This window comes from Panthera tigris, chromosome A2 (genome assembly GCF_018350195.1).
Source record: "Panthera tigris isolate Pti1 chromosome A2, P.tigris_Pti1_mat1.1, whole genome shotgun sequence".
Lineage (NCBI taxonomy): Eukaryota > Metazoa > Chordata > Mammalia > Carnivora > Felidae > Panthera > Panthera tigris.
In genome coordinates, this window is record NC_056661.1 from 134,039,978 (window position 1) to 134,059,999 (window position 20,022).

Consider the following 20,022-nt stretch of genomic DNA (forward strand, 5'->3'; position numbering starts at 1 on the left):
CTGAGTACAACAAAGAAAAGTGGGGATTTATAGCTAAGGAGCAGGATAGTGGTAGAAGGGAATGGATGGGTGGAAACTTACTAAGAGAGTAGGTTATCGTTGCTAAACTGACCTAAGAGAATTCTTGCTGAAGGCAGGCCAGAGTGATACTACTTGGGGGATGGCGGAGGATGAGGAATTGGGTCACATATTGAGGACGATCAGATATCAAGGGTGGGGGATTCTGGCCAAACCTACTTAACAGGATTCTTGCTACGATTGGGCAATGCAAAGAGAGACATGCAAGTCCAGAAGTCAAGGCCCAGTTGGGAAGAGGATTCAGAAGAGCCTGATTAAAGTTTGGTCGAAGAGAAACTTGTCAGACCCTTAACCAATAATTCATATATTACCTTTCTAGTGCTTTTCCTCAACTGTATTAGCAAGGAGGCTTCCAATAAATTCTCTTAAATTCCCTTAAATTCTACACAGTGATATTTCATTCTGGATCCAACAGGTATTTATTGGCACGCTGTTGGCTGAGCTGGGATACAGTGTATGGAGTATTTTCTTGAAGCTGGTTAAGCTGCTTAATTTTCTATTTTGTGCTTCCAAATATAGTCTTTATTTTGTTTTTAGATCTATATGGGAAGATTTAGCAAGTCTGATAGTTTAGGTCTGTTTGGAAATCTCATTTATGCTATAAAGAGTGAAAGGCAACACCATATTATTATAGGATTCACAGTTTAGGACACTCGTCTCATTTAAGTAAATTACTGTTCCCACCATAAATGCACATTTTAAGCATGATGAGTATCTTTTATTTCTTCCTTTTCCTTTTTTACTATTCTTCCCTTTTATAAAAAGCATTTTCTTTCTATGCCTCAGGGTGGGTGATGGCTCTGATTCAGTACTAAATTGTTTTTATTACTAATATTAATTTATTCCACTTAATGCAACAGTCTTAGAGTAGGTTCTTTATAAATGAACCAGCAATTGCCAAGAATCATTTTAACTTTCTTATAAATTGTTTCATCCTATGTTTTTTCTGCTTTATTACCACCCATCTATATCATGTCACGTTATCTTCAATTAGTGCATATTCAAATTTATTCTGAGAATTTAGCCGTGCTCCTGAAAGTAATTGGCTGTACTGGGGAGTTGGGAACCCAGAGTTATGACTCAGAAAACTGAAGGCCTTCTCTGAGTGACTCCAGCACAGCTTCCTAAACTTCACCCTGGTTAACTGCAGCCTTTTCTGTGTGGTGAGTAACTAAGCTGTGCCAGCTCCCATTGTAATAATTATAATTGCTTGGGTTGCATTAATATTCATGGCACATGCCTCTCACCTTATGTGGCACTCATTCTCTGTGTCTTTGACTAATGTACCATTTTGCCTTTCACTTTGGCATGGGGTAGATTTTAGAGGATGTAAAGCAGGGAGCAGCTGAGGGGAGAATGAATACCCAGAACCCAGTGCCAGGATTAACATACTGATGGAGATATTCTGAGAAGGGAGCTTTTGAGACAGGTTAAAAGGAAATGCCAAGTGGAGCTGACGCCGACCTTGCCCTGGCACGTGATATTAATCAAGGAGGTGCTTGGCTTCGCTGTGCTGCTACATTTTGTTCTCTGGTTGCCAGCTGCCTCAAGCCAGCTGCTTAGGCACAGCTAAAATAAAGGCAAGGAAATTTTCACTATACATTTTATATTTGAGAATCTGACAGCTATTTCTGAAGTTTAGAATGTTGGCAGTAGCATAGGGATGAAAGCTAATACCTTCAAGATCTAAAAGAAAATAGCTTATTCTTCTAGTTTCTGCAGAATTTTTTTTTTAATGTTTGTTTATTTTTGAGAGAGAGAGACAGAGTGCAAGCAGGGCAGGGGCAGAGAGAGAGAGGGAGACACAGAATCCGAAGCAGGCTCCAGGCTCTGAGCTGTCAGCGCAGAGCCCGACGTGGGGCTTGAACTCACAAACTGCGAGATCATGACCTGAGCTGAAGTTGGGCACTTAATTGACTGAGCCACCCAGGCACCCCCAGAATTATTTTTAAAAGTTTTTAACTTCTCTCTTTGGGTACTTTTCAGGAAAAAAGGGAAAAAAATTTTCATTTTCACTTTTGTGAAATGTGATTAGATATAATTGAATCTTAGTTAATAAGTACATTGCAAAAGTGAATGGGCAGTATAGCTATGTAATGTTTTGTGGATTTATTTATTTTTAAATATTTTACTTTTAAGTAACCTCTACACCCAGTGTGGGGCTCGAACCCACGACCTGGAGGTCCAGAGTCGAATCCTCCTCCAACCGAGCCAACCAGGTACCCCTAAAGTTTTGTGGATTTAGAAACATAGAAAGAAGTACCTACTGGAATTTAAATGTCATCACACAGTGGACCTTCCAAGTAAACACTTTTGTGTAATTAAACCCTTCTCTTCCACTACCAGCTTGCCCATTTCATCCTAAACTTGATGTCTAGCAATAGACAATACTACTTATTTTTGTATTCTTTTGATTCATTATTATTATTGAAAGACTCCCCAACTTGTTCTTTCTCTGGAATCTTTGGATGCTCACTGAGAGACACAAGTCTATGAGAGCGTCAGAATTGACATGAACCCCCTAGGTGTATGAGGAAGTAGAGTTTGGCTCTGGGTTTTCAGGGTGCCCCTCCTGAGCTGTTGTCTTGCTATAGATTTTAGATTCTTCCCCTCTGTGAAGTGTTTCTCATTTTCTTTGTCTGAAACCCTAGAGACAGATATGGGAATGGATGCCCTAGGCAGGTGGGGCCACAGGCCAAAGCAGCTCACTGCTGCAACAGTGAAGTCCTTTGAGGTCAATTTTGCATCCTACCTTTCAGTATATCCAGATTATTTTAGTATCAAAATATTTAATTGTCATTTAATCATCAAATGAAATTGATGTCCTAGGATGGTATGGCATGCTTAAATTGGTGCTTCCTGATGTTTCATGCACCCCAGTTTGGAGAATTGTGGACTTAGTGTGACTTCGGAAAATTTTTTTACCTAATTCTTAGTCCTTTATTTGAAGTGGACCTGGTAGATACCAAGTATTTTCAGAGGATGTGGTGGTAGAATTTGGATAATTATTAACTTACTTCACCTGTCCAGTTCACAGTGTTGTGAATAGAGGTCAGACTGAAAGTCCAGAAGTCTGAGTTCTAGATTTGACTCACTATTAACTTGTGACATTGGATAGGCCCATTTTCTCATCAATAAAATGAGGGGATGAATCATAAGAGATAAAGAAGCGTTTTCCAAAATATGTTTTGTGGATTATTACTTTCTAAAGATATTTTAATGGTGGTTGTCAGGGGCTGGGAAGAGGGGAAAATGAGGAGTTGTGGTTTAATGTAGCTTTAGAGTTTCAGTTTCGCAAGATGAAAAGTTCTGGAGGTTTGTTGCACAACAGTGTGAACATACTTAAAGCTACTGAACTATACACTTAAAAATGGTTAAGATAATAAATTTTTGCTATATATATTTTACCACAGTTGAAAAAAAAGTATTCCAAGAGCTCTATCTACCCTTAAATAAGCATAAATATATTAAATTCCTTTCCTGGAGAGTCACAGTGTATTCAGCATGTAGAAGCTTCTGAGAAACGCTGTACTAAAAAAAAATCTGTTTAACTTAAACCCAGTATTTCTCAAATTACCCCTACCCCAATTAAACTAATATCTCTTAATATCTTATGAAACTTACATTTGGAAGAGCCCCATTTAGGAAGAGGTAATCTGAGGTCTTTTCTAGGTCAGACATGTTGCCATTCTTCAAAGATGTCATATGATAATATGGGCTATTCAAAGTAAGGCCTAGATAGCACAATTGATAAAGATTAACTCAGGGCTTCCCAACCTTTTCCGCATCATGGCAGGCATAGAAAGTAATAATACTCAAGTAACACAGTGGGCTAAACAGATAAGGTGGCTCAGAGCTGGGAGTTAACCTAATCAGCATACCAGTTGGATAAAGATCTGGTAATGAGATCTGTAAAAAGTTAACATTGAACATGAAATGTCTTGTTCTTCAGATGTCATGTTCAGTTTGTGAAAGAGGTATTAAAGGCAAAATATACTAAGTTATGTTCCATTTGATTTTCCTTAAAAAAACATACTAAACTAAGTTCCATTTGCTTTTTCCTTGGCAACAGTTTCCACTTTAGGTAAACCAGAAACTCTCTTGATCTATGGTTATTACTGGCCTTTAGACCTAACTGGAAATCTCCAGTGGTGTGAGAGTGAGGATAAGAATTTTCTGGCAGGATAATACTCATCCACAGTTTACTTAATACACTTAAGTGACTAATTCAACAGTCACTTATTTTTAAAGTGAGAGCATATGTACTAATGTTATGAGCAGAATAGTTTTTATTAATGGGAAAACATTTTTTTCAACCTCATATTTCCTAGAAGAATTATCTGGGGCAGTGATATGGATTGGATATGGGGAAGAAATCATATTCATATCAGTGCACTCTTTTTTTTTTTTTTTTGAGAGAGTGTGAGAGTAGGGGAGAGGGCAGAGAGAGAGAGAGAGAGAGAGAGAGAATATGAATCTTAAGTAGCTTCCACGCTCAGCACAGAGATCAACTGTGGTGGGCTCGATCCCATGACCCTGAACTGAAATCAAGAGCTGGATGCTCAACTGACTGAGCCACCCAGGCACCCCAGTGCGTTCTTAAATATGGTGTCGAGCCACCCAGGTGCCCTGGTGCTTTCAGTAAGTGAAAGCAATACTTCACATTAAGACCTCTTAACTGAAGTCATCCTCAGGCCTCACCCTCTACCCTATTCCCCTCAGTTGCTGTTATTCTACAATATTATATCTTCTGAATGGCTTACTTAAAAATTTTAGCCTGAAGGAAGAAAACTAAGAGAACAGGTTAGATTTGAAAATGGCCTACATCATTATTCATTTAGTGTTTCTCTTCAGCTCACCTGAAACAAAGATTAGTCATGATCTACTCAGTAATAGATGTTTTGATTTCAGAAATGCCAGATCTTCTCCAGATTATCTTTGCACATTTTCCCCTTAGAGTAACTCTTATTTTTGCCTTTATTCACTCTTTACTATTTTTCTAAGAATCCTGTTGGTTCAAGTTTTAAAACTAAACATAAAATTGCATCCATATTTAGAGGCAGGGGTCTACTGTGAAATCCCATTGACAACCTCTTCTGGGCTTTGGAGGCAGAAGTTTAATTACTACCTATTGGCTGAGTTTGATTTTACACTTCTTTTTTTTTAATTTTTAATTTTTTAATGTTTATTTTCGAGAGACAGAGAGAGAGAGACAGAGAGACAGAGAGACAGAGACAGAGCACGAGCAGGGGAGGGGCAGACAGAGAGGGAGACACAGAATCTAAAGCAGGCTCCAGGCTCTGAGCTGTCAGCACAGAGCCTGACACAGAGCTCTAACTCATGAAGTGTTAGCCAAAGTTGGATGCTCAACCTACTGAGCCACCCAGGTGCCCCGATTTTGCACTTCTTGAGACCTGGGCAGGCAGAGCTAATTCCTTCTGGCAAAGCAAGATACATGGGTAGGAGCCAGAATTGGGAAAGAGATGCAGCCACTGTAATTGGTCCAGCTTACGGGGTGGATGAAGGCAATGAAATGTGTCACATCAAGTCCAGAGTCCAGAGAGGTGCTCAGGCACTAAGGCACATGGTAGGCTATTGCAGAAGTGAGCTTCAGACTAAGAAAGGGAGAGCATAGTAACTAAAAATCATAGGCTAATGATTCTCAGAAGTCAAGGCAGGCTGTGCTGGCACCCACCAGGGAGCACTGAGACTGGCCTTCAGTTGTTGAAAACTAGGACTAAAGTGGGATGGAAAATTAGCAGGTTACTGGAATGAGACCTGGGGAGAAAAGCAGAAGAAATTCAGTAATAAACACTGGGAGAAATCAATCGGCTATTTAACTATATTGCTAGGCCTCCACACAGCCTAGTGTAGCATTTTAAATGAATGATGTAGGTCTGGATGTTCTGAAATAGAAAACTGTACAAGATATTAAGTGACAATGAAAATTATAGTATATTATATAACAGGTCTTTTTCTGGGGAAAAATATACTATCACAGTGAAAGGAACCTTGGGACGTGGTAAAGTAGAACTCTATTCAGATGAATGATACAGACACCTCAGGCATACTTTATGGAGACAGATACGTTGTTTGCCTTTTGTTTTCATTCTTCTGTCTCCCTAAGAATGTCTACAGTTATTGAATAATAACTGCCTAAAGTCGCCAAATGTCGTTGGTACTCCAGAAGAGAGGCAGAGTATCATGGAGGGTAGTGTGTAAGTGGTTAGGGGCACAAACTGGGTTTAAATCCTGCTTCTACCACTGACTACTTGTTTGAGTAAATCAGTTAACTTTTCTGTGCTTGTTCTACCCTCTGTCAAAGGGGAACAATAGTACTTTTTTCACACAGTAGTTATAAGGATTGTAAAATATTGTAAAATACATATGGCAGTATCTGGTTCAAAATAGGCTCCATACAAATGTTCGTTGAGCAAATAAAACACATCTTTTTGTCCACTTCTAGGAATCAGTCAGGAGCAAACCTCAGACTTTTCTATTTTTTGTAAATGTCTTTCTCTTAGGGCATTAAAGTTTTCTTTTAAAAGTACTGTTTCATGCAGTATTGAAAAAATATATTTAAAATTCTTGTTAGATCACTGATTGGATTTTTTACCTTAATCCTTCTGAAATTAAGGGGGAAAAATCACACTAGTTACTTTAAGCTGGATGTTTTATGCATTTGTCCTCTAATGGTTTGGTGAGTATTGTTAGCATGATGTCTTATATACAGTTAATCTAGTATCTCGTTTGGATGGCTAGTCTTCATTCCCTCATGGATAGTGCTTTCACAGTTAGGAAAAATTAAACCACACAAAAACTGTTTCTGGGCTCCTGCCACACCCACACCATGAGCTGGTCTGACAGAAGATAATGCAGTTTGCACCTTGTGAATAGCCAGCCCTGATAGGTACATGGAAAAGAAAAGTCATTAGATACCCTGCTGACTTCAAATAATGAAGTAGAGTGTTAGGCTTTTGTTGTAATAAGGCCTTGAGAGGCCTAGATCTTTGTAATGCCATCAGGTAAAGTTAAGGAAAACAGCACTAGATAATAAATAAACAATGGTGTTCTAGTTAGAGTCCCTGCAAAATTTGGAAATTTGGCTTCTCCTGACATAGTGAGCTATACTTAGCTGACACGTTTGTTTGTTGGTAAGTAGTGATTCTGTGGTGAGTAATGCTCTTTTTGTACTTGTACTCTTTTGGTACAGATGTACAATTTCATAGAATGATTTCAGGTTAATTAGCATTGCAGCGGAACTATGAGATGATATCACATTTTGGGTTATTGAATGAATTTAATAATTTTAAGTACAGTTATTTCATTCTTTCTAGTTTAATTCCAAGAAACTGAACACTTAAAAATTATTTCTTGGTGAAGGTGATACCAGTGGTATGCTCATATGGTGAAAATAGTTCTTTTTTTTTTTTTTCTTTAAGTTTATTTATTTATATTGAGAGAGAGAGAGAGAGAGCATGGGCAGGGGAGGGTCGGGGAGAGAATCCCAAGCAGGCTCTGCGCTGTCAGTGCAGAGCCCAACACGGGCTCAATCTCATGAACCATGAGATGATGACCTGAGCCAAAACCAAGAGTTGGATACTTACCCGACTGAGCCACCCAGGCACGCTGGTGAAAATAATTCTTACCTCTTCTTAAGGATTTTCATGAAAAATAAAGATGAAGATAATTACTGTAAAACACATTGCAAATCTATTCAAATACATTCTATTCAAAAAAATTATACTGACTAGTATCCTTCATGTTTCTTAAGGATATAAGAACCCATAGTTTAAAGGTTTATAATTTTTTTTTTGAATATACTTTGTAATGTCCATTGAACTCATCATGGTGACAATTTTACTTTGCTCCATGGCAGAAGTTCTGGGAACTCTTTATTAGTGAAATGAGTCCTTTGGGATATGTGTTGCAAAGTTTGTAGTTTATAGCTTAAACTGTTTGCTGGATTTGTCATTAAAGATTTGTCATTTGTCTTAGAATTGAAAATGACCCTTAGGGTCCAAATGCTTCAATTTATTGATGAGAAGAATTAGCTCAGAGAGACATTAAGCTTTTGGCTCAAGAGAGAGCAAATCTGATCTCCAGATCTTTTCTAGGAAGAAGTGTTCCACTTTAGCTATAAGGAATGGAGGGACAGAAGGAAGAACTTTTAGTTGCAGTATGTTTATGTAATGGTTTTATACAACACTGACATAGAATCCAAGCATAGTTTGTAGCTCCTTGATGTTGAGAAGGTACAACTTGGCATTTCAACAATTTAAAGGTAGAGTAGAAAAAATAAGAATTTCAAGAACTGTAATCATTCTTTTTACAACCTTAGTTTTAGGAGCATTGCTGATTAGATGTGTTAATTAATCTAGCCATCTGGTGACACAGATTAATTGCACTTATTGGGTTATTATATAAGCATTGTGAATACAAGTCATCATATTACTTTTATTCTTTCTAATGGAATTATGCTATTATCAACTTACTACCATGCAGTAATTCACATTATTTAAACAATGCTGCTTAAAGCCCATGGTGAAGCACTGAAATTCATGCCCATCTGGAAAAGCTGAATGCCAAGAAGGATGCTCTGCATCAGGGTCATTCCTACTGTTATAAAGCATGGAAAAGACTGTAACAACAAAGGGTCATGGTTGTATGAATGCCTTTATGGGTGATAAAGTTTGAATTAGCATATGCAGGGTATTCTAAGACAATTAATGTCCATTCTGTTAGTTAATTGGTTGGGGTGAATTCTTTCTTAGTGTTTCATTTGCCTTATAATTAGCTGTAGCTCAGCAATTAAATCATGTCACCAGCCCACTGTGATACTGAAGGATGGTGATAGTGCTTGGGTGGGTGGGACAGCTCCATGCAGACTGTGCATAGTAAATCAGACTTGCTGGCCTTTTTTTTTAGGTTTATTTATTTTTGAGAGAGAGAGAGAGAGAGAGAGAGAGAGAGAGAGAGAGCGCGCGCATGAGCAGGGGAGGGGCAGAGAGAGAGGGAGACAGAATCCGAAGCAGGGTCCAGGCTCCAAGCTGTCAGCACAGAGCCCAACATGGGGCTCGAACTCACCAACTGTGAGGTCATGACCTGAGCTGAAGTCAGACACTTAACCGACTGAGCCACCCAGGTGCCCCCAAAGTTGCTAGCTTCTTAAATGGCTCTCCTTCTTGGGCTTAGGAACAGTCTTTTAAGTTAATCTGAGTGTTATCCATATACAGTCATAAATGTACTGAAATAAGTAATTCCATACAAGATTTTGACTGTAGTAAGACTGTAGCATTGTAAACGTTAGAAATCTGTGATGAGCACTGGGTGTTATATGTAAGTGATGAATCACTAAATTCTACTTCTGAAAACAATATTACATTATGAATTGACTAACTAGAATTTAAATACAAATTTGAAAAGAAATCATTATCCTCATATACCATCTTTCTGAAACTGGAATTCAGATACATATAAACATATGTAACTTTTCCTGTTTATTTTTCCTAGAAAACTTCTTAAAGATAAGAGAGTTTTGTTGCTCTTGTTGCAATTAATCTGTCAACTTATCCTTAAATATCTCATTTTAAACCAAAATAAATTGAAATATTCTTCTAAAAATTCCCCTAAATTGCTGCTTTAGAAAATGTCTCATTCTTTGAAATAAAAAATAGATGTATTGGTTGTTTTTAAAATTTATTTTAATGTTTATTTACTTTTGAGAGAGAGACCGAGTGCAAGCCGGGAAAGGACAGAGAGAAGGAGACACAGAATCCGAAGCAGGCTACAGGCTCTGAGCTGTCCGCACAGAGCCCAATGTGGGGCTCCAATTCTGGAACCTTAAGATCATGCATGACCTGAGCTGAGGTCAGATGCTTAACTGACTTGAGCCACACAAGCACCCTGTTTTTAAATCTGTATATATGTTGATTGGTTACCAGAATAATACTCAGATGTGTAAAAGATTTCAGACTGTAGAGAATGTAAAAAGTGTAAAATGAAAGTTCCATGTAATCCCACCTTCAAAGATTATTATTTTATGATTTCTAGTTTTATATCATGCTTTGAAAATATTTTCTCCCCCATGATTAAAAATATGACATTGCAGGGGCACCTCAGTGGTTCAGTCAGTTAAGCATCCAACTCTTGATTTTATCTCAAGGCATGATCTTGCAGTTCATGATTTTGAGCCCCATGTTGGGCTCTGTGCTGATGCTGCCTGCTTGTGATTCTCTCTTTCTCCTTCTCTCTCTGCCTCTCCCCTGCTTGTGCTCTCTCTCTCAAAATAAAAGAACTTAAAAAAAAATTAGTAGAAAATTTCAAGTCTACAGTGAAGCCAAAAAAAAAAAAACAAACCACCTGTAATTCTCCCATTCAAAGGTGAGCACTATTGGAATGTTTGCTTTGTATCCTCCACGTTTCTTTCTGTGTTTAGAAACAGTACCTACATAGATAGTAAATATGTAATCTATGAATTTTTTAATAAAAGGTGTCAAACTATTAATAGTTATATAATCTGCTTCTTATACTAAAATGTGATGATCATTTTTTGTGTCATTATAATGTGATTTTTATTTTTTTATTTTAGAGAGAGAATGAGTAAGGGAGAGGGGCAGAGGGAGAGAAAGAGAATCTTAAACAGGCTCCATACTCAGCACAGAGCCCAATATGGTGCTTGATCCCCTGACCCTGGGATCATGACCTGAGCCCAAATCGAGAGTCAGATGTTCAACCTGAGCCCCCCAGATGCCCCTATAGTGGTATTTTTTTTTAAATTTTTTAAAAAATGTTTGTTTGTTTATTTATTTATTATTATTTAAATTTATTTAAATTTATTTAAATTTATTTGATTTATTATTATTTAAATTTATTATTTAAATTTATTTAAATCATTTATTATTATTATTATTTATTATTATTATTAATCCAAACGCTTTGGGATGCAGCGAAGGCAGCCCTGAGAAGAAAATACATTGCAATCCAGGCCTATCTCAAGAAACAAGAAAAATCCCAAATACAAAATCTAACAGCACACCTAAAGGAAATAGAAGCAGAACAGCAAAGACAGCCTAAACCCAGCAGAAGAAGAGAAATAATAAAGATCAGAGCAGAAATAAACAATATAGAAGCTAAAAAAACTGTAGAGCAGATCAACGAAACCAAGAGTTGGTTTTTTGAAAAAATAAACAAAACTGACAAACCTCTAGCCAGGCTTCTCAAAAAGAAAAGGGAGATGACCCAAATAGATAAAATCATGAATGAAAATGGAATTATTACAACCAATCCCTCAGAGATACAAGCAATTATCAGGGAATACTATGAAAAATTATATGCCAACAAACTGGACAACCTGGAAGAAATGGACAAATTCCTAAACACCCACACACTTCCAAAACTCAATCAGGAGGAAATAGAAAGCTTGAACAGACCCATAACCAGCGAAGAAATTGAATCGGTTATCAAAAATCTCCCAACAAATAAGAGTCCAGGACCAGATGGCTTCCCAGGGGAGTTCTGCCAGATGTTTAAAGCAGAAATAATACCTATCCTTCTCAAGCTATTCCAAGAAATAGAAAGGGAAGGAAAACTTTCAGACTCATTCTATGAAGCCAGTATTACTTTGATTCCTAAACCAGACAGAGACCCAGTAAAAACAGAGAACTACAAGCCAATATCCTTGATGAATATGGATGCAAAAATTCTCAACAAGATACTAGCAAATCGAATTCAACAGCATATAAAAAGAATTATTCACCATGATCAAGTGGGATTCATTCCTGGGATGCAGGGCTGGTTCAACATTTGCAAATCAATCAACGTGATACATCACATGAATAAAAGAAAAGATAAGAACCATATGATCCTGTCAATCGATGCAGAAAAGGCCTTTGACAAAATTCAGCACCCTTTCTTAATAAAAACCTTGAGAAAGTCAGGATAGAAGGAACATACATAAACATCATAAAAGCCATTTATGAAAAGCCCACAGCTAACATCATCCTCAATGGGGAAAAACTGAGAGCTTTTTCCCTGAGATCAGGAACACGACAGGGATGCCCACTCTCACCGCTGTTGTTTAACATAGTGTTGGAAGTTCTAGCATCAGCAATCAGACAACAAAAGGAAATCAAAGGCATCAAAATTGGCAAAGATGAAGTCAAGCTTTCACTTTTTGCAGATGACATGATACTATACATGGAAAATCTGATAGACTCCACCAAAAGTCTGCTAGAACTGATACATGAATTCAGCAAAGTTGCAGGATACAAAATCAATGTACAGAAGTCAGTTGCATTCTTATACACTAACAATGAAGCAACAGAAAGACAAATAAAGACACTGATCCCATTCACAATTGCACCAAGAAGCATAAAATACCTAGGAATAAACCTAACCAAAGATGTAACAGATCTGTATGCTGAAAACTATAGAAAGCTTGTGAAGGTAATTGAAGAAGATATAAAGAAATGGAAAGACATTCCCTGCTCATGGATTGGAAGACTAAATATTGTCAAAATGTCAATACTACCCAAAGCTATCTACACATTCAATGCGATCCCAATCAAAATTGCACCAGCATTCTTCTCGAAACTAGAACAAGCAATCCTAAAATTCATATGGAACCACAAAAGGCCCCGAATAGCCAAAGTAATTTTGAAGAAGAAGACCAAAGCAGGAGGCATCACAATCCCAGACTTTAGCCTCTACTACAAAGCTGTAATCATCAAGACAGCATGGTATTGGCACAAAAACAGACACATAGACCAATGGAATAGAATAGAAACCCCAGAACTAGACCCACAAACGTATGGCCAACTAATCTTTAACAAAGCAGGAAAGAACATCCAATGGAAAAAAGACAGTCTCTTTAACAAATGGTGCTGGGAGAACTGGACAGCAACATGCAGAAGGTTGAAACTAGACCACTTTCTCACACCATTCACAAAAATAAACTCAAAATGGATGAAGGACCTGAATGTGAGACAGGAAACCATCAAAATCCTAGAGGAGAAAGCAGGAAAACACCTCTCTGACCTCAGCCATAGCAATTTCTTACTCGACACATCCCCAAAGGCAAGGGAATTAAAAGCAAAAATCAATTACTGGGACCTTATGAAGATAAAAAGCTTCTGCACAGCAAAGGAAACAACCAACAAAACTAAAAGGCAACCAACGGAATGGGAAAAGATATTTGCAAATGACATATCAGACAAAGGGCTAGTATCCAAAATCTATAAAGAGCTCACCAAACTCCACACCTGAAAAACAAATAACCCAGTGAAGAAATGGGCAGAAAACATGAATAGACACTTCTCTAAAGAAGCCATCCAGATGGCCAACAGGCACATGAGAAGATGCTCAACGTCGCTCCTTATCAGGGAAATACAAATCAAAACCACACTCAGATATCACCTCATGCCAGTCAGAGTGGCCAAAATGAACAAATCAGGAGACTATAGATGCTGGCAAGGATGTGGAGAAACGGGAACCCTCTTGCACTGTTGGTGGAAATGCAAATTGGTGCAGCCACTCTGGAAAACAGTGTGGAGGTTCCTCAGAAAATTAAAAATAGACCTACCCTATGACCCAGCAATAGCACTGCTAGGAATTTACCCAAGGGATACAGTAGTACTGATGCATAGGGGCACTTGTACCCCAATGTTTATAGCAGCACTCTCAACAATAGCCAAATCATGGAATAAGAGCCTAAATGTCCATCAACTGATGAATGGATAAAGAAATTGTGGTTTATATACACAATGGAGTACTACAGAGCAATGAGAAAGAACAAAATATGGCCCTTTGTAGCAACGTGGATGGAACTGGAGAGTGTGATGCTAAGTGAAATAAGCCATACAGAGAAAGACAGATACCATATGTGTTCACTTTTATGTGGATCCTGAGAAACTTAACAGAAACCCATGGGGAGGGGAAGGAAAAAAAAAGAGGTTAGAGAGGGAAGGAGCCAAAGCATAAGAGACTGTTAAAAACTGAGAACAAACTGAGGGTTGATGGGGGGTGGGAGGGAGGGGAGGGTGGGTGATGGGTATTGAGGAGGGCACCTTTTGGGATGAGCACTGGGTGTTGTATAGAAACCAATTTGACAATAAATTTCATATACTGAAAAAAAAATAAAGATTAAAAAAATAAATAAAAAATAAAAAAATAAACCAAAAGAAAAGAAATGTTTATTTATTTATTTATTTATTTATTTATTTATTTATGTATTTATTTTTGAGAGAGAGAGACAGAGCATGAGCAGGGGAGGGGCAGAGAGAGGGAGACTCAGAATCCAAAGCAGGCTCCAGGCCCGAGCCATCAGCACAGAGTCCAACGCAGGACTCAAACTCACAAACCATGAGATTGTGACCTGAGCCAAAGTTGGATGCTCAACTGACTAAGCCACCCAGGTGCCCCCCTATAGTGTGATTTTTAATGGCTGCATACTGGTCTTTCATAATGGCATATAGTATTTAACCATTTTCTTAGATATTTAGTGTTTTGGGTTTTTTGCTTTTAAAATAATATATTTATAAATATATTTTGCCAAATATCCTGAAGAATAAATATATATAAAAATCCATTTTTATCTCCTTAGGATAAGTTCCTAGATGTGTGGTGATTTAAAAATAACAGAAATGTGCTAAATTCACATGTATAAACCTTCTAGAATGGACAAGTGAATGCACAGGTTTCATCATAGTTTTAGGATGATGTTAGCAAGTCAGTTAGAAAATTCCAGAAAATTTAAGGCTTTTAATTTATATAGATAATCTTCTAGATTTAATCATTCTGGGTTTCTGTGTTCAAATCCTGTAGTTAAATGTATAATCACCACATTTGTGCAAGGGAAGACTATGGTATATGTTTTAATACATTCTTCTTTATGTCCCTGGGTTTTATATCCATTGAATGTTTAGGACTGTGTATATCACACCAAATAAATTTAAAGTGAAAAAGAGCCAAACACAGGATTTATGGGATGCTTAGTAACAAGTATAACAAAGGGTATGGTGACTTTAGGATGCTTTAAATTTCTTTTTTGTTTTAGCAGACCTGACTGTAGGAGGAGAAAATATATTAGTTATTTTGTTTCAAAGTGAAAGAAAAAATAATTATAAGTTGAAAATATGAAAGGATACTACTTCAAGTGTTGATTAAAACAGTAATTATATTATTAGAATAGAACCAAAGTTTTGTAGATACATTAACTGTAATAGCTACTGTATGAAAAGCTGTTATTTGGTGTCCAACACAGCCCTAGGAGCCTGCCACTCCAATTAATCCTCACGAAGGCTAGGATAATAGTATATGTATGGTAGGCCTGAATACTTTGATTTTAGACATTAGACAGTGCTGTCTCTTTCTGTGTAAAATATCTGGCCCTGATTTTATCTTGACCCATAGTAAGATAAAGGAACAAGATACAGAATAAAATAGAATACTGAATAGAATGCATCAGAATGTGCAGACATCATCCTTCATTGCTAATAATAGCCTTGAGGGAGAGTCAGTTATTTAACATGAGGTTTGTGTGGTAATGAATGGCTCAGCAATCAGCCACCATCCTCCCCTCACCCTCAACTCAGGAGGAAGTCATTGCTAGGCCTGCATGCCCTGGACTGAGGCTGTGGTTTGGGGCAGCCTCTTGCTCTCAGATCCCAGAGGGCTCCCTAAGCCCAGCCATAAGGCCTGGCTTTGAAGCCAGCACCAGATTGCCATTTCAGAAGAGGCAGTGAACTCTGGAAATCTCAAAAAGCAAATCTGAAGTGTAGACATTTCTCTTTGGTTTGTCTCCCCAAACGTAGGGTCAGTTATCTAAAAGAATGGTATGTCCCCAAGGAGAAAGAGCATATGCTTTGGGATCAGGTAGAATTGTGTTCAAATTAAGGTTCAGCCGTTAATAGGGGTGTGTCCTTAGGTGAATCATTTAACCTCAATAAGCTTCAGTTTCATCTGTATAAAATGAGGGTAGTCAACTTTGCAGGGCTGTGGTGGGAATCAAATGATTAAAAACATGCATTAGGGGCTCCTGGGTGGTTCGGTCAGTTAAGGGTCCAGCTTTGGCTCAGGTCATGATCTTATGGTTCATTAGTTCCAGCCCCGCATCATGCTCTGTGCTGACAGCTCAGAGCCTAGAACCTACTTTGGATTCTGTGTCTCCCTCTCTCTCTGCCCTTCCTTCACTCTTGCTCTCTCTCTCATAAATAAACATTAAAAATAAATAAAAATACAAATATGCACTAAACACCCAGACTAGTGCCTGACATGTAGTAGCCCTCTCCACAGTATTTGTTGAACTGAAACAAGTGTTTAAAAGTATGGCTTGATAAGACTTTTTTTGTCCCTATAATGATGATGTTGGACATTTTGCAGATAATGATCTAAATGATATTGAAGGTGGTGCTTTTGCAAATCACTTACTGTACTTTCTTAACTGAATAGTCATGTTATGTATTTTTTTATGCTGTAGTCTCTACATCTGTCAATTAGCATTATTTTATCTTAGCAAATTATTCCCAAGAGAAACTGCCTTTGCTGTTTTCATTAGCAGTGTGCTGCGTGTGCTAGTTTTTCTTTTTGTTTCCTTTTGTCAGTGCTGGGTTGGGGGCGTGGCATTTAAAATTTTTTTTTCTATATTTTTTAGAATGTTATGGGAAAACAACCTTGAAAATTAATCCACTTTTTTCTTTTAAAATGTATGTGTTTTTATGGTATCACGATGGTTGGCCTTTGAGTGGTAATACCGTTTGTAATACAGCTAGTCAGAGGTGCCTTCTGAGTTTGTGGACAGGATTTCTTGGTATGAGGTTGACTGACTCAGATCAGACCCAGAACATTGACCTCATTAACCTTGGTATGATCCAACTGGAGATAAACTGCTCTAAGGATCTGTGCATTAGACATTTGCTAATTAAAAAAAAAAAAAAATTACATATGAATGGGTCATTCACAGTGAGTGGTGACAATGTCTGAAAACTATTTGAGATAGTAAGAATAGATTCAAAAGGGAGAGAAAGGCCATTTTAAGGGTTTGGGAGCATTTGTATTAGGGATGACACAGGGCATCTGGAAGTTAGATGCATCTTTTCATACATTATAAGAAAATTTCTTATTTCTATTTACTGTCAGTTTCTATTTACTGTCACCTATAGACCTTAGTTAGAGCTGGGTGCATTTGTGATTTACCACTTATAATTTGCTGCCAGTCCTGGACCTGCGGAGATAATTTTAGGTGCCCTCTGGAATAGTAACCAGTCATTTGATGCAAATGCAAAGCCAAGTCTAGCTACTGGAACTGAAAGTAATGAAGCCAGCCTTTGAACAATCAGGCCGTTGGAGCAGCTGAATACTTAAAGTATTGGTCTGTCTAATGGTTTCCCCTGTGGCTTCTTATCTGTTGGTTAGGCATCCTCACCTAGAAAGAGACAGCCTTAATACAGCTTCCAGCAGACCATCTGTTGTGGGACAGCTTTTCACTCAAAAGAGAAGTAAATTAGTCATTAAACTTTTGGAGACTGTCATGAAAATAAAAACCTAACTTAAAGTCAGATTTGAATTTTACTGCCCCATGGCTTAGAGTTGCTTCTTTGGCTCAAACTATTGGCTTCCGTTGAGGCAAACTCTTCAGCTATATGTTAGCAGAAGGTTTCAAAACAAAGCAAGTAAATTAACAGAAAGTGCAAAAATCAGAATCAATAGAATAGAAAATAGATTTATTTTTATTTTGTATTTAATCGCACCTGATAAAACAGGAATATACATATTCTTAAACTGTCAGGTTCAAAATGATGTCACTTAAGGTGCCATAATTCCCTCTAATTATTCTTTAAGATCTGCATAAAAAGAAGAATCTCTGGGAAAGTAAACATATTTCCAAAGAGTAATCTTATGTCTTTAAAAGTGAGGTATAAGAATGAGCCAGTATTGGATTTCTTAGGGTGGATCTTGTTGCAGTGGAATAAAGGCTTAAATGTTATTCCTAATTCACTTACTAGCTCATACAGTGCTATTTATATTTTCTTTCTTTTTTCAATGTTTATTTATTTTGAGAGAGAGAGCATGTGCAGGCTCAAGTGGAGAAGGGACAAAGAGAGAGACAGACAATCCCAAGCAGGCTCTTGCACGGTCAGTGTGGAGCACCACATGGGGCTCCATCTCACGAACCTAAGATTACAACCTGAGGCAAAATCTAGAGGGGGAGGCTTAACTGCCTGAGCCACCCAGACGCCCTTTATATTTTCTTTTAATTTAAGTCACACTTAATGATACATTCTTTTCTTCTCTTTCCTGCCAGACTTCCTGTAGAAGTAGCCTGTGCTTGCTGCCATAATTCCTTACCACTCACTGTCTTTAGTCACTTGCAGTTTGACTTTGGCCCCACTTTGCCGACATTCTCCAGAGTCTCGCCCTTTATGTCACATTGTTAAGACCCACATCCTGTTGAATTTACCTCTGCAAATCTGATATGCCCAACCTCTCACCCTGGTGGTATCGCAGGAGCCCCTCTAAGGTTAGTGTCTGAGCTGTACATTTCCCACGTCACTTCATGATTTCTACATGTGTCTTATTCACATGGCTGTTCAGTGACTATTTTCGCACTGTCTCTATCGAAAGGTTGATTTTCTCGACCTGGCAGTTGAGCCAGCATAATCTCCCACTGCCGCTCTTTGTCCTACCTATACTACTCCAACCCAGTTCTTTTGTGTACGCTCTCATATCCATGTGGCATCTGTACTGTCTCTTTACTTCTCTCCAATCTCATGATAAAAGCTTATTCTTCTTTCAAAGCCCAGAAGGAAGGACATCTCATTTATTAAGTTTCTCTGATCCTTCTGACTAGAAGTAATATTTTCTTCCTCTAGATTTTATCTGTACCTCTCTTCTGACGTTTCATATTCCGTCCTGTGTTATTTGTGTGGGCATCTTATTTTACCTTCTCAAGGGGAGCATCAGTTTCATTATATCATTTCATTTACCAACTCCAGTGTCTGGTTCAATGTCTTGCACTTTTTGTAAGTTAATTACATTTTGGATAAATTAATGGCCTAGCTGGTATTAATACAGAGCACTTGCTGAGCAAGAATATAGGCGATTATACCTCCACGGACCAGGCTCTGTGGCGGTTGCCCTGGGGGGAGGGGTGGATGGGGGGGTGGATTGAGAATGCACAGTGAATGCTTCCCGATTAGAGGTGCCCGGGGCCTGGAGAGCCATGTCTCTGCAGGGCTTCTGTCCTTTGAAGTATAACTGAGCAAGTGTTGCTCCCCTAGAGACAGATATCTTTTTTCTTCCTTATGGTAAATACTTTATAAGAAACAGAAAGATTCAGGACGCCTGGGGGGGCTCAGTCGGTAGAGCATCTGACTTTGGTGCAGGTCATGGTCTCGCGGTTCGTGGGTTTGAGCATCGGGCTTTGTGCTGGCTGCTCAGAGCCTGGAACCTCCTTCAGATTCTGTGTTCAAATCTCTTTCTGTACCCCTCTCCCACTGCGCTCTCTGTCTCTCAAAAATAAATAAACATTAAAGAAAAAAAAAAGAAACAGCAAGGTTCATAAGATGATCTTCAACCTAAATTAAAACATATTTTAAATGGCTAAAGTTATAAGACTTATAACTAGCCACTCTCCTGTTCCTGACCAGTGTATAGTTCCTCATTATTAGCCTATTTGTAAATAAAAGCAACAGATAATCAGATCTTGCTTCACTCGCCCTTGAGGGCTACTGAGGTTTATATGCGACTGCGCTTTGGACAGTCCTTCATGACTTGACAGAAGCAAGGACCAGGAGCCATGAAGACTGAACACTCTGATATAGTTTCCCAGATCACGGCTGAGAAAAGAAAGAAGGAATGTGCTCGTCTCTACTTCCTCAGTAGAGCCAAATGCCCAGTAAAGCAGAAATAGTATACCTGTGAAGTTGCCAAGGCAACGTCAAGGGT

General features: G+C 38.2%; 1 protein-coding gene across 14 annotated transcripts in view; it reads left to right on the forward strand.

The window, feature by feature from the left end:
• Positions 1-20,022, forward strand: part of ST7 (suppression of tumorigenicity 7) — a 262,668-nt gene that overhangs the window by 115,787 nt on the left and 126,859 nt on the right. The window contains exon 1 of one of the 14 annotated variants that reach the window (XM_042970481.1): positions 1,155-1,241. The exons of 12 other annotated variants lie outside the window; for them this stretch is intronic. The gene's annotated coding sequence lies outside the window, so the exon portion shown is untranslated. Of the gene's footprint in view, positions 1-1,154; positions 1,242-18,198; positions 18,596-20,022 lie in introns of those variants that run through there. One more of the 14 variants, XM_042970492.1, reaches the window with a different exon arrangement.